General features: G+C 36.7%; 1 protein-coding gene and 1 pseudogene across 1 annotated transcript in view; one reads left to right on the forward strand and one right to left on the reverse strand.

The window, feature by feature from the left end:
- SPAG16 (sperm associated antigen 16) overlaps nucleotides 1-15,646 on the forward strand; it is a 1,194,746-nt gene that overhangs the window by 235,066 nt on the left and 944,034 nt on the right. The window lies entirely within an intron of this gene.
- Nucleotides 14,676-15,601, reverse strand: LOC133756563 (hippocampus abundant transcript 1 protein-like; annotated as a pseudogene).

The following is a 15,646-nucleotide window of genomic DNA, read 5'->3' on the forward strand; positions in this document are numbered from 1 at the left end:
AATTCTAATAATAATATTTAAATTTTATCATTTAGAAATTCATTTTAATTCAAAAATAACATATGTGACATGTCAATCATTTAAATATTAAAACTAGCCAATAGTTTATATTTATAAAAACTCATTCTGTTTGAATCAGTAGAGGTTACTTAAATTAAGCCATTTTGATATCTTTCTTGTACTCTGTAGAATCTACTCATACCGCATACCTCAAATTTATTCCCCAAAGTCACTCAATTCCTCATTTAAAACATCAAACTAAAACAATCAAATATATGCATTTAAACCTCACATTGATGACTTCTTGTTACCAAAGTTAAGAAAACCAAATTCTTTTACATTTTGGCCTCTTTGTTTGTCATTAGGCTTTTGTCTTACTACTCTCAGTTAGGAATATTTCCCGAGCCATGCTTGTGCAGCTGTTGTGTTCCTTTTCTTAAGCATAAGATATGTATGCAAAAAGATTGTTTTTTTGTAAGATTTGATTTTTTTTCTTGAAAAGTGAACTTAGAGTTATTTTACTTTTAAAGAGAATGGTCTATATTTATTACTTTTCTTGTAAGGATATAAGTTTAAATTTTGATTTATAATCTTATCTAGAGGTATTCCACCCTGAAATCAATACATTCAATTTTTCATCCATTCAAGAATGTTGATTTGGCTATTAATATGTATCAAACAATACTAGAGTTGGTGAAATTACAGATGTAAAGACAGTTCTTTTCCTCAAAAATACACCTGGATGACATAAAAAAATGACAATCATATAGGGGCCACCAAGCAAACTGATAGAATAGAATGTCAAAAAACTCACTATTGTAAGTAGCCTTTGAGTATAGCATTGAGAATTGTATATATTAGGTGAGAAGGGATTTTTTTAAGCACTCAATTTGATTGCTTTTTCCTTTAAAATGGAAAACAGTTTCCATGTAATTGATTTTCATATTAATGATTTTAATTAGTATACAATGATTCACTCTCACTATCACTTCAGTACTAAAAACATTACTTAAATGTTGAGTCAAAAGCAATTATTTATATTGACATCCTTTTACATATTCTTATTAACTTAACATTTTTTATTGGGCCATAATTAAAACTATGCCTAAGAATTTTACCGTTTGCTCCTAGAACAAACTCTTTCACCAACATGACTCTCCTTAGTGAATTCCAAGGAAATACAATGAAGGCAGTACAATTTTTGTTTTGGTTTGAATTGTGCCCCCAACCAAAAAAAATGTTGAAGGCATAACCCTCTATATCAGTGAGTGTGATCATATTTGGAAAGGTAGATGTGCATACACACTTAGAATCTCTGTCTCTGCCATTCTTCCTGTTTCTCTCTCTCTCTCTCTCTCTCTCTCTCACACACACACACACACACACACACACACACACACTTTTAGAGGCAGAGATTCGAGTTGGGCTACCACAAAGCAAGAAACAACAAAGCTGTTGGCAACCAATAGAAGTGAGGAGAGTCACATCATCTAGAACAACTGACCTTCTTCACTCGTGGTTCGCAGACTTTCAGCCTCCAGAATTGTGAGTGATAAATCTAAGACATTATTACACAATTTTAGGAAACTAATATCAGGCTCAATCTCACTGTTTTGCTTATACTTCCTGGAAATCAAACCTTTCCAAAAACATAGAGCATTTGTAAGTTTCATTTTTTATTATTCATTGTAACTATTCTATGTAACTTCCCAAGTGACTTATTGTCACAGTAGGCTTCTCTGGAAGCAGCCACTCAAATGGAGTTTCAGATGTCTTTACCCAAGATCAGCACCCAGTATCAACCATAGATTAGACAGATCCTGCTCTTGCTTCAGAGGCTTAACGTTTTGAACAACTTTCTTGGCATTTTTAAGTGATCTTTTGGGACCTGGGAATGGCTGGGCTGGCAGTGCCACTGTGTGATCATAAACTTGGCAGGGTGCTCCATCCCTACTTATCCTTTTAGGGGTTATCTTGATTTTCTACCCTCTGAATGGATTCAACCAAATGCTCTGAGAAGCTCTTGGATTTGTGCTATTGTTATTGCTATTGTTTATTTCCAGGACTTCAATGTCTGGGTCATGGTTTCTAGAAAGTATCAAAATGAGTGGATTGCTCATTATTTACCATGTGGTGAATTGGGCTCCTAATACACGGATGACAAACAAATTTCGAGGGATTCCTCGTTCACACTGGACATAGGATAACTCAGGGATCAGGGTGTGGGTTCTGATCCTCTAACTGAAACTGTCACCTATAAAGGTTCTGACTTGCAGTGCTGTTGCGGCTTCTAATGGAAGTGGTGTGTGGGCCAAAGAGGCTATGGTCTAGAAATGCACTGATTATGGCTTACAAGTTTAATAGTTGTCATGTTTGACAATATGTTGTATTGCATTTGCACCACTTCTATGGTGTGATGTGTTGTTTACATTTGCACGTTACCATTCCAAATGATAAAGTTACTATGACCACAAAAATAAATTATTATTCATGCTTTTCTACATGCTCCAAGTAAGAAATACATTTGTGGTCAGTGTCAGTGAAGCATAGAAATAACCTTTGCAAGTGTCATTGAAAGGTAATATTCATGACAAATGACACAGCCACAAGTGCAAAAAAGAATCAGGGAACAGCAGAACCAAGAACATCTATATTGTTCAATATAAAATGTTATGAAGAGCTATGTATGGAATTGTAAGTAATAATGGTATTGCTATATATTTTTCTGTAAGAAAGTAGCCAGGAATGATACATTTGAGAAAAAAGATAAACAGACGGTTCTATGACCTGATGGAAGAGATGGAGCCTGGGTTTTAAGCTTGCTCATTTGATCAAAAAGTACATAAATCTTCTCTATAAGTTATTCTAAAGTTTTGTTGATAAACTACTATACCTTGTATGAAGCAATGTATTTTAAATAAAACAGTTCACATAAATAGGAATGTAACAAGACAATATTTGCCCTGGAAACTCAGAGGCACAGTCCAATAAATACTTTGGAAAAATTGTAAGCAGTGGGAATAGTTGACAAAGACTCATACAACACATCGCTGCCATGCCTCTCACTGGACTGAAACTCCTTTAAATTCTGGCCTCCATCTGAGCCCGGCAAGGATATGGCCTTGGACAGAGCAGTCCTTTGTGGCCCTCATGAAGCTGCTCTCAGGAGAAATCTGCTGTTTGTACTTCCCAATGCTGGGCAGCAGATCCTTCCTTGATATGTGGGTTGAGGTGGCTCATCTTTGCATTTACCACAATTAAAGTTCCAAGTTTAAATTTGAGAAATATTTGGGAATATAATTTGAATATCTTCTAAAATGCCTACAACAGTCAACCCAAAATATATAATTTATATACTTTCAAAATGATTAAAGGGAAAAGTCTGATAACTATCATTAATGTAGTGATATTAATAGGTCATCTTACTAAATTAATAAAAGTCCAAAACAAATTGATTTCCAAATTACCAGTGAACTTGATAGTGTTTTGATTTTCAAGTGTCTAAGTTTTCTTTACATCACTTTTTCTTCATGCCTGGGCTTTAAAGTATTTTCCTACGTATATTCTAACTACCTATATTTACATAGGCATTTTATATCAATATATATAGATATACTCACATGAATGTTCTTCAGAAAGTTCATGGACTTTTGTGTATTATGAAAAAAATTATGAATGGCTTTCAAAAATTTTTTTAAAGATTTATTTATTTATTTATTTGAAAGGCAGAATTACAGAGAGGCAGAGGCAGAGAGAGAGAGAGAAAGTCTTCCATACACTGGTTCTCTCCCCAAATGGCCATAATGGCCGGAGCTGGGCAAGTCCAAAGCCAGGAGCCAGGAACTTCTCCCTGGTGTCCCACATGGTACAGGGTGACCAAGGACTTGGGCCATCTTCTACTGCTTTCCCAGGACATAGCAGAGGGCTGTATTGGAAGTGGAGCAGCTTGGAGTTGAACTAACGCCCGGGGGTGGCTTTACCTGCTATAACACAGTGCTGGCACCTCAAAAATGTATTATACTAAAATAAATTTCCTTATCTTAATAATTTTTATTTATTTATGTATTTTAACATTATTTGAAAGAAAGACAAAGAGAGATTGTCTACTATTTTATTTCCCAAATGTTTACAATAGCTGTGACTGCACTAGGCCAAAGCCAGTACCTGGAAATTAATCAGGATCTCCTATGAGGGTGGCAAGGACCAAAGTAGTTAGGTTGGCACCTGCTGCGTCCCAGGGTGCTCATTAGTTGGATTCTGGAATTGGGATTTGGAGCCCAGTCTCAAATCTAGGCAATCCAATTGGAGATGTGGGCATCTATTCTTTTTTTTTTCATTTTTTTATGATTTATTTATTTGAAAGTCAGAGTTACACAGGGAGAGGAGAGAGGAGAGAGAGAGAAAGGGAGAGCCTTCCATCCGATGGTTCACTCACCAGTTGGCTGCAATGGCCGGAGCTGTGCCGATCTGAAGCCAGGAACCAGGAGCTTCTTCTGGGTCTCCCACGCGGGTCAAGGGGCAAAGGACTTGGGCCATCTTCTACTGCTTTCCCAGGCCATAGCAGAGAGCTGGATTGGAAGTGGAGCAGCCGGGTCTCAAACCAGCGCCTATATGGGATGCCGGCGCTTCAGGCCAGGGCATTAACCCACTGCGCCACAGCACCAGCCCCGATGTGGGCATCTTAACTGGCATCCTAACTACCAGGAAAAATGCCCACCCCAATGAACTTATCTTTTAATCTTGCTTTCCTGAAATTTATGAGGTACTTTTCACATATTTTAAGACTGTTAGTTGCTGAATGTTTTAACAAGGCAAGTCATGTGTGTGTAAATTTTAACAAAATTCTACAGTTATAATTTTTTTTTTTTTTTTAGACAGGCAGAGTGGACAGTGAGAGAGAGAGACAGAGAGAAAGGTCTTCCTTTGCCATTGGTTCACCCTCCAATGGCCGCCGCGGCTGGCGCGCTGGGGCCAGCGCACCGTGCTGATCCGATGGCAGGAGCCAGGTGCTTCTCCTGGTCTCCCATGGGGTGCAGGGCCCAAGTACTTGGGCCATCCTCCCTGGCCACAGCAGAGAGCTGACCTGGAAGAGGGGCAACCGGGACAGAATCCGGAGCCCCGACTGGGACTAGAACCCGGTGTGCCAGCGCCGCGAGGCGGAGGATTAGCCTGTTGAGCCACGGCGCCGGCCAAACAGTTATAAAATTTAAAAATAATGTTCCTATGTTCTTATCATCCCCATTTTGATTATGTGAGATTAAGAACCTTTACCTGTTTACTTGTTTTTTTCTCCACATTTCTAAATATTCTTCTTTAAAGTTTGATTTTTCTAGTTTAAACTATGTAATTGAATTTTTAAATACAGATTTCTTATATGGAAAAATCTATTTTACTTAAATCATCACACTTATTTCCCTCTACTTCCATCCCTATAGATATAATTTGTTTCCAGTCTCTCAATTTGCAACTATATCATAATTTATTACTAATTCAATAAACAGTATTTATATATATTTCTATGGAAGTTCTGAAGTTTATCACAACTGAGTCACTTTTGATAATATTTCCTTTTTTGCACAAAAGTTTCTTTCAAATTAATTGTTGTCATTGCTTGTTCAATTCCATGTACCTGTTACAAATTCATCCGGAAACATGTTGGTAGATGTATAACCTTCTGATCGACTTGTCTCCCTTTTCTTTCCTTTTGGAGATAGACATCTCTCCTGGCACCCTGTGTCCTCCTGCTCCAATCTGCACTCCCAGGCTCTCTGGATCTGCTACACAGCTGTCCTCTTAGAGCCTCCTAAAACTTCCTAGGCCTCTCACTGTTCACTCTCTTTCTGGACACCGTATTTTGTTCTCTCTTAATTTATCCCCTCATTTTGGTAGAGTGCATTCTTCAATGGCTTTCTGAGAAGAGGTGGCAAAGCAAATGATTTCCAGAACCTGATTTTCTATAAATGTCTTTAATTCTTCATATTTTTGTCAATTTTTATGTCAAAAATAATTTTTCTTTGGGTTATGGAAATATTGTTATATGTCTTCTGACTTAAAGATTTTATGGGGCTTCTCAAGACCCTGTGTTAGGGATGGGGAACAATAAACGTTCCCATATCTGCAGATGTTTTCTTCAGATTGGTTTATGTTCTCCAGAGAAGTTGCATTCAGAGTCATGATTTTACTGAAGGAGTAGAGATGGCTGCTGAATTTCTTTATTCAGAATTTAATTGCATTAATCCCTCTACTGTCAGTGTAGGTTGTCACCTTACCCTCAGCTGTGCTGGGTATCTATCCACTGCTGATGTCAAGTTTCAACTGCTCTTCCTATTTTCATTTTTCCTCATTGCTTCATAAACCCCATGTGAATATTTTCCAGGTTTCTGAGGAAAAGCACTTGTTTGCCTCTTGTGCATGTTTTGCTCTGGCCTTCTCAGAGCCACGAAATCAGTTAACATTCATATGCTTTGGATTTTCCTGAAATTAATTGTCCTCTCTCTACTACTGTTGCTCTTTTGGATGTTTTTGATCTTGTGGTATTTTGCTTTATCCTTATTTTGATTTTTCTTGAGATTAGAGGACAGGAGTTAAGCATATTCATTCAATGAGCTATTTAAATTGCAACTTTGGATATATAACTTCAGAATGTCAGAAATTACAACTTTTGGTGAATAATAATTTATTTTTTCTCTGATAAAATATTTCTCTTCCTAAACTTGTGAATACCCATAAAAGTACAGAGATTATAATAAAATATGTTAAAGTGAAGTTTTTCACTGCATTTTCTATTCTAAAAAGTCATAAAATCAAAATGTAATCATACACCCAACACATAACCAAACACACAGAAAATATGACAACAATTTTAATGAGATTAGAAATCAGCCACAACTCTCAAAAGAATGCCTTAAAAATATCTATGACAATTTAGGAAAAACTACATGGAAATTCATCAAATTGTAGAATAAAGGGTGTTAAGAGCATATACATCCATGTACATTTCTTGCAACATGTGCAATTTTTTTCTTTTTTTTTCATTTATTAAACTTTTATTTAATGAATATAAATTTCCAAAGTACAGCTTATGGGTTACAATGGCTTCCCCCCCTCCCATAACTTCCCTCCCACCTGCAACCCTCCCCTTTCCCACTCCCTCTCCCCTTCCAATCACATCATGATTCATGTTCAATTCTCTTTATATACAGAAGATCAGTTTAATATATATTAGGTAACAATTTCAACAGTTTGTCCCCATATAGCAACACAAAGTGAAAAAAATACTGTTTGAGTACTAGTTATAGCATTAAATAACAGTGTACAGCACATTAAAGTCAGAGATCCTACATAATATTTTAAAAAAATTAATTAATTTTCTATGCCATTTCCAATTTAACACCAGGTTTTTTTTTTTTTTCATTTTCAATTATCTTTATATACAGAAGATCGATTCAGTATATAATTAGTAAAGATCTCATCAGTTTGTACCCATGCAGAAACACAAAGTGTAAAAATACTGTTTCAGTACTAGTTATAGCATCACTGCACATTAGAGAACACATTAAAGACAGTTCCCACATGGGATGTAAGTACACAGAGACTCCTGTTGCTGACTTAACAATTTGACACTCCTGTTCATGGCGTCAGTAATCTCCCTAGGCTCTAGTCATGAGTTGCCAGGGCTATGGAAGCCTTTAGAGTTCGCTGACTTTGATCTTATGCTGATAGGGTCATAGTCAAAGTGGAAGTTCTCTCCTTCCTTCAGAGAAAGGTACCTCCATCTTTGATGGCCCTGTTCTTTCCACTGGGATCTCACTCACAGAGATCTTTCATTTAGGTCTTCTTCTTTTTTTTTTCTTTTCCATGGTATCTTGGCTTTCCATGCCTACAATACTCTCATGGGCTCTTCAGCCAGATCCGAATGCCTTAAAGGCTGATTCTGAGGCCAGAGTGTTGTAAGCCATTCCCAAAGAGACAAATATCATTTGTTTTCCCTGATCGGTGACAACTGAGCACCAAAGGGGAAACCTGTTGAAGTGAAATGGACACTATAAGAAACAATGACCTGATCAGCTCTTGTCCTGACTCTACATGTACAATGTAATACTTTATCCTTTTTAGTATTTGTTGTTGTTGTTGTTGTTGTTGTTCTAGTACTAGTGGTTGAACTCTGTAATTAACACACGATTATTCTAAGGTGTTTAAATTTTAACTGAAAAGAGATCCCTGTTAAATATAAAAGTGGAAAAAGAGAGGGAGGAGATATACAATTTGGGACTTGCTCAATCAGACTTGCCCCAAATGGTGGAGTTAGAAACATGCCAGGGGATTCCAATACAATCCCATCAAGGTGGCATGTACCAATGCCATCTCACTAGTCCAAGTGATCAATCTCAGTTCACAATTGATGACTCTGATAGGTCTAAGAGTCAAAGGGATCACACAAACAAGACAAGTGTCTGCTAATACTAACTGATAGAATCCAAAAGGGAGAGAAAGATCCAACATGGGAAGTGGGATACACAGCAGACTCATAGAATGGCAGATGGCCTAAGCAATTTTTTTTTTTAAAGTACTCACTATAGAAATGAGGTTCAAGCTAATAGCAGTAACTGTTAGTAAAGTGACGCTGTCTAACCTACGGTTCCATCTAAGCCTCAGATGCTATCTTAGGCTCTGGCCCCGGTGCCATCTTGTACAATGAGCTTCAATCCTAAGCCCAGCCTGGTTTACTAGAAGTCAGGTGACCAAATGGCCACAAGTATCAGCTCCACTCCCCATCCTAAAGTGATTCCCTGCACTCACTTCCTTACCTCTACAAAGCTATATAAGACCTGTTTTCCCAGTACCGGCTGCTGTTTCTCTTGTGCACGGAGAGGCAGCCTGTCGGATTTCTCGCATATGACGATAAATCTTTCTCTTACTCCAGTGTTTGGTGTGTTTTGTGGTTTCATTTCAGTCATATGTAAAGTCACTGCTGAAATGCATCTTGGGTTCTGCCTGAGAGACTTGGAGAAAAACAATACAAATGTAAAAAGAGATGAAGCAAGTGAAAACAGAGTCATGAGATAAATCTTGAATAATGCAGATGTTGGTAGACTATATACTTGGAAAGATACCAGAAGATAAAGCAGCCATTGTGGAATTCCGTTTCTTAACAAGCCCCTCTTCAATGAGCTGACCATCAAACTCCCTCCAAGACCAAGTAGTGCTCAACATCGTCCATGAGTGAATTGCACTGCGAGTGAAATGCCAATATTATATTGACAAATTTAGAAAAGTGCTTTGTTTTCTAAGATTTTAGGCATTGAAGAAATGAGTCTTTTGAGAGGGATAATAATTGAGTCACATTTGTTGTTTTGAATGAAGCTATAAAGTACTTTTATGCATCATTTAATTTGTAGAATGGAAAATTTGATTTTGCAAAGGTAGCAAGCACCAACTTTTAAATTAATATATAATTTATATATAAATGTTTATATATGTTAAGTCTTTCATACAATCCAACATAATTTATGCATCTAATTGCTTTCCCAATACAGAGGAATTTTCCTGCAATGCATATCTATAAAACCAGAAGTCACTTGTAACTTCCCTGATGAAAACTCTTTAACTAAACTTTGTCACCTTTCCTGCTTATTTCAAAACCCAGGGAAGCTCAGCACATTTCCTGTAGTCTTTTCTTGCATCTAAATGAAAGAAATATTATAATTACTATCTTGAAATTATAGATACTTGGAAATTTTCTTTCTTAGTAGACAAAATCTTCATGTAACATGTTACTTCATATGAAATTTTGTAATGAGGATGTGTTTTGGAGTAGATTTAAATTGAAATTTAGATATTCAGGCTGTTAATATCACTGAGAAGGGTTTCATTTTTATTGACACATTAATAAAAACTAGTCCTTACTTGAGAGAATTAGGAATGAAATAAATGTATTAGTCTAAACTTAGGATGCTTAAAATGTTTAAACATGATAAATATGGTTATCATGGATATTGTTCTTCATTTTAAAACCACTTCAGAGTAGGGTTCTGCTAGTAACTCAGCGCTCTTTCCTCCTTCACTCCACCAGCCCCTAAAAATCAGCATCTCACTAGATTAATACATATTTTTGAACTTTAGTCTTTTTTCTTTATATCAATACACTTCTTTAGAAAATCACGTTGAACAAGAAGGTTTATAATGAAAATGACTGAAGCCATGTTCTATCAGTGCTTCCCAGAAGTTCCCATGCCTTTGAACTTTTTGCTTTTAGTTCTGATGATGATTATTTTTCCGAAAGTAAAAATGCTGCAGTTTGCCCAAGGAGCTGTTTTTTGATTTGACAGGAAGAACACAAGCCTTTTAATTGGGATTATTTTCTTGCTTTTTAATAACTTTCTCACCTCCGTTTTCTTTGTTCTTTAAAATATCAGTTGGCTATAGAGTACTGTTCAATGATACTCTGTCTTTTCCTTAATTTGTTTTGTTTATTTTATTCACGGTTTCAAACTTCTTTCGATTTTTTTTAGCTGTCATATAATTATATACTTGTGCTTTTTTCTCATTTTTTTCTTAGCATTATCTTCTTTAATGGATGAAGTATGAATTGAATCTTCTGATTCTAATTAAAGTTATTTATAGTCTTTCTTGCTTCCTAGATTATCATTGTTTCTTTTAGTATTTTTTCTTGAGCTTTATCTTTTGTAGTGATGACTTTTTAAACAAGATCTGGCCTCAGAATCGGCCCTTAAGGCATTCGGATCTGGCTGAAGAGCCCATGAGAGTATTGTAGGCATGGAAAGCCAAGATACCATGGAAAAGAAAAAAAAGAAGAAGATCTAAATGAAAGATCTCTGTGAGTGAGATCCCAGTGGAAAGAACAGGGCCATCAAAGATGGAGGTACCTTTCTCTGAAGGAAGGAGAGAACTTCCACTTTGACTATGACCCTATCAGCATAAGATCAAAGTCAGCGAACTCTAAAGGCTTCCATAGCCCTGGCAACTCATGACTAGAGCCTAGGGAGATTACTGACGCCATGAACAGGAGTGTCAAATTGTTAAGTCAGCAACAGGAGTCTCTGTGTACTTACATCCCATGTGGGAACTGTCCTTAATGTGTTCTCTAATGTGCAGTGATGCTATAACTAGTACTGAAACAGTATTTTTACACTTTGTGTTTCTGCATGGGTACAAACTGATGAGATCTTTACTAATTATATACTGAATCGATCTTCTGTATATAAAGATAATTGGAAATGAAAAAAAAAACCTGGTGTTAAATTGGAAATGGCATAGAAAATTAATTAATTTTTAAAAAAAATTATGTAGGATCTCTGTCTTTAATGTGCTGTACACTGTTATTTAATGCTATAACTAGTACTCCAACAGTATTTTTTTTTCACTTTGTGTTGCTATATGGGGGCAAACTGTTGAAATTGTTACCTAATATATACTAAACTGATCTTCTGTATATAAAGAGAATTGAAAATGAATCATGATGTGATTGGAAGGGGAGAGGGAGCGGGAAAGGGGAGGGTTGTGGGGGGGGGAAGTTTTGGGAGGGGGAAGCCATTGTAACCCATAAGCTGTACTTTGGAAATTTATATTCATTAAATAAAAGTTTAAGTAAAAAAAAAAGATTTATGTTATTTAATTATTTGAAAGGTAAAGTCCTAGAAAGGATGGGAAAGGGGAGGCAGGGAAGTGAGAGAGACACAGAGAGCAAGAGAGAGACAGACACAGAGAGAGAGAGAGAGAGAGAGAGAGAGAGAGAGATTGAAACTCTTCGTTCACTGGTTCACACTGCAAATGACCCAGATAAGCCATATCAGGGCCAGGCTGAATCCAGAACCTGTGAATTCAATCCTGTTCTCTCACATGAGTGGCAGAGATTTGGACCACCTTCTGTTGCCTTTTCAGGCACAGTAGCAGAAAGGTATATCAGAAGCAGCAAATCAAGCCCCTAGAATCATAGCTGTTGACCTTTGATTATCTGTTCATATTCAAAATAGTGAAAGGCTGCTTTGTCTACTGGAAGACCTGAGTGTTCAGCTGAGTATGAAATTTTCACACTAGGACTTTGAACAGGTGTTTCATCTCTTCATAGTTGGACCAGAGTGCTCAGGATTGACTTTGCCATCATCTCAGGAAATTCTCAAATGCCAGATGGAGAAACTTTTAAACTTAGCATATAATCAGCTAGTCCTAATTCTGCTCAGGTAATTTTCTCTATTTAGAGAAAAAGACAGAGGTACATGGGTGTGTATGTGCTTGTGTGTGAGTGTGGTACAGGTTTTTGGCAGAATGTGCCAGGTTGTCTGCACTCTGAAGGATAGGAAGGGAGGACAGAGAAAAATGAACAGGAGGCGTGAGGTAGAGCCTATTCTTGTGATTGCTTACTGCACAGAAACTGAACCACTGCTCTTTTTCCTGCTGTACCCTCAGCCTTCCAGGTTTTTGTGTGGTATTTGTAGATTCCAAGCCAAGAGGAGTTTTGTCAGAGACACATCTATCTTTCTCTGGTGCAGACAATGTTCGTGCCTTCTTCTTCGTCTTTTTTTTTTTTTTTTGTCTTTTCTATCATCAAAACTTCAGTCTACCTAAATCTCCCCAGAAATTTTTGAAAATCTATCATTTATCAAGGGACATTCTATTATCCCCATTTTTTCTGTGGTTTTAATGCACTTTCCCTGCAAATAATATGAATAATATTGGAATTGGTAATGGGATCTTCATTATCATTGGATCTATTGCTCAATGAATCCCTTTGGCATCACTGAAACATCCCAATAGCCTCCGTGGTGACTATAAATGTTTTATGTGGCATCTGAATAAAGTTAAGGTCTTTTTTAAATTTCAGTATTATCAATGTAGCTAAATATTGAGTTTGGAGACTCAAGAAATTGATTTTTATAAAGAGAAATTTGATTTATAGACAGTTTCCTGTTACAGTGGCTCAGATTTTTACAGAGAGAGACAGAAGGAGAATCCATACACCTATACACACATAGAAAGAGAAAGAAAGAGAGAGAGAGAGAGAGAGAGAGATTTTTCCATCCAGTGGTTCACTTCCCAAGTGGATACAATGGCCATGAATGGGCCAGGCCAAATCCACAAGCCAAAAGTTCCTTCTGGGTCCTCATGTGGGTGGCAGGGGCCCAGATCATTGGGCTATCTTCTGCTGCTTCCCAGGCATATTAGCAGGGAGCTGAACAGGAAGTGGAGTGGTCAGGACTTGAACTGGTGCTCATATGACATGGTGGCATCTCAGGCTGAGGCATTACCTATTGTGCCACAATGCCAGCACCTGTTGATTCAGTTTAGTTTCCAAAACCTGAATATTACTTTATGAAATAAGCTATAATTTAAATTTCTAAGTTTTCAAACTATATGGCATAACTATTACTCTGCTATCTTTTAACCACTTGTTGTTATCTAATTAGTTATTTAAAGGTAGTCTGTATTTTAACAATATTAAATAATATATACAATAATATATATTCATATTTTCTAGTAAATTACAGAACTAATTCAACCATACAAAAACCTGAATATTATTTGCTTCATTCATTTCTGTGTGCATAGCTATAAATGCAACAAATTATCCTTAGAACTTAGTTTTGACCTTACTAAACATACGAGAACATAAATATTATTCAACCATGCAAAAATATGAACATTATTTGCCTCATTCATTTATATGCATATTGCTATGAATGCAACTAATTATTCTTATAAATCTGTTTCTTTGTGGTACAAAATATGTAATTGTGGAAATAGCATTTATGTATATATGCAATATTATAATTGGAAATTAATATTTAAGCATATGTCCTAGTCAAATGTTATTGTTACATTTCAAATGTATAGGAAACATGGTTCATACATGGGTGTATGTAATATATACATGCTATCTCTTTATGAGTATGTGTTTTCTAAACTAGATTAAATAGAATGCTCAACGCCCTCCTCCATCCTTGCAAGCCTTAACATTCTGTACCACACACTCCCTTTTATTGAGTGGTTAGGGTTAGGCTGACACTTTTCAAGCTGAAAGGCAGAAACATTTATCTTCACTGACAAGTGATTTGTGTGTACTTTCTTTGTAGTTTGTGCCATTTGCTCCAGCACAATTTGCATTCTGCTCATTATGATGCCTCTGCAAAATTTGCCATTATTTTATGGAACCTGGGTGTAATGAACCAGATTCCACCAGAGGTTGATTGTAATATATTTTTTTAAAATTAATGTAAAATATTATGTCTTTGAGATTTAAAGATTTAATGTGGGTAGATTTTTAATATTTTTTAGGAAAGAACCTTGTTATATTTCCTGTGACTACAAATGCAATCTGTGTTTCTGTCAGAAAATTTTGAAAATATAAAAGGAATAGATAACATCTATAAATGTACTAACCAAATATAACTGCTATTGATATTTTTATATATATTTTAAACATATTTAGGCATAAGCATGCATTTTTATCATTAAAATATTTAATTTTATTAACAGTATTTACGTTCTTTTAAGACCTCATTTAACCATAGTGAATGTTTCAAGTTTAAAAAGCATTAAGCAATAACCACACACGATGAAAACAGTGTAAACTATACAATACTTTATGTACAATTTTTACAAAGTAACACCTTATTAAATAATATAACTGGACACAAAAATATACACTTGAGAGAAATTCACATCAGTAATTGTATAAAGCTCTCTAGGGTTTGTACAATAATGGAAAGACTGCCAAGGACTGCTATAAATGCTGCAATGCTTTTTGGTGAAAATTTCTTTATCTGTCTGAGGTATAACAAAAAGCTGGAATATTGGCCTGCCTCTGGTAGGCAGGAGAGAAACCTGGTAATGCAGATTAGCAGCACTATGGAATCCTGGCCCACTTTTTTTAAGGATGCAAAGGGATCAGCCTGCTCCCAGGAAGTGGTCACACCCCACAATGCTGGTCACATCTTCTCAGACAATGACTCTGGATACAGCAACAAGGGTAAAACAGATAATCTAACAAAGCTACTGTTGAAGCTAACACCACCACTAAACTGTCCCTGTATAGTCATCTAAGGTAAGCTCCAATTGCAGGATTGGTGACTGAACTTGCAGCGAATGTTGCTGAAACCAATCCATAAGCCATACTTCTTTCATGCTCTTGGGTTATATCCGCTACATAAGCAAATGCCACGGAGAAAGTCACTGCAAGCGCCCCAGAAACAGAGATAACAGCAAAGCACCACCATGGGCTGATCTTCATTAAGGGAATCGGGGCACATGTGAGAAATACTGTTCGCAGCAGGAACGATTTTGGGCCCCAAACATCAGAAAGAGAGCCAATAAGCGGGGCACTGAGGAATGACAACAAACCTTTTACTCCTTGAATTAGGCCATTCATCAGGAATGTATGTTTAGGGAAAGTTTCATGTAATACCACCAAGGTGGGTGCTATCAGCAGTCCCCAAGCAAAAAACTCCAAAAAGGTCACAATAACTGCATATAAACACCAGGAGAACCTATCCCATTGAGGCGTGCCTCCGTCCTTGATGATGGTCTTCTTGGCCACCATGATACTACAGTTCGCGGCCCGTTTCTTCTTCTTTCCCTGGAGCATTTTACCATCCTGGTGCTGCTGCAGCCACTCCCGGGGTGGCCAGCC

The sequence above is a fragment of the Lepus europaeus genome, chromosome 1 (genome assembly GCF_033115175.1).
Source record: "Lepus europaeus isolate LE1 chromosome 1, mLepTim1.pri, whole genome shotgun sequence".
NCBI classification, from domain to species: Eukaryota; Metazoa; Chordata; class Mammalia; order Lagomorpha; family Leporidae; genus Lepus; species Lepus europaeus.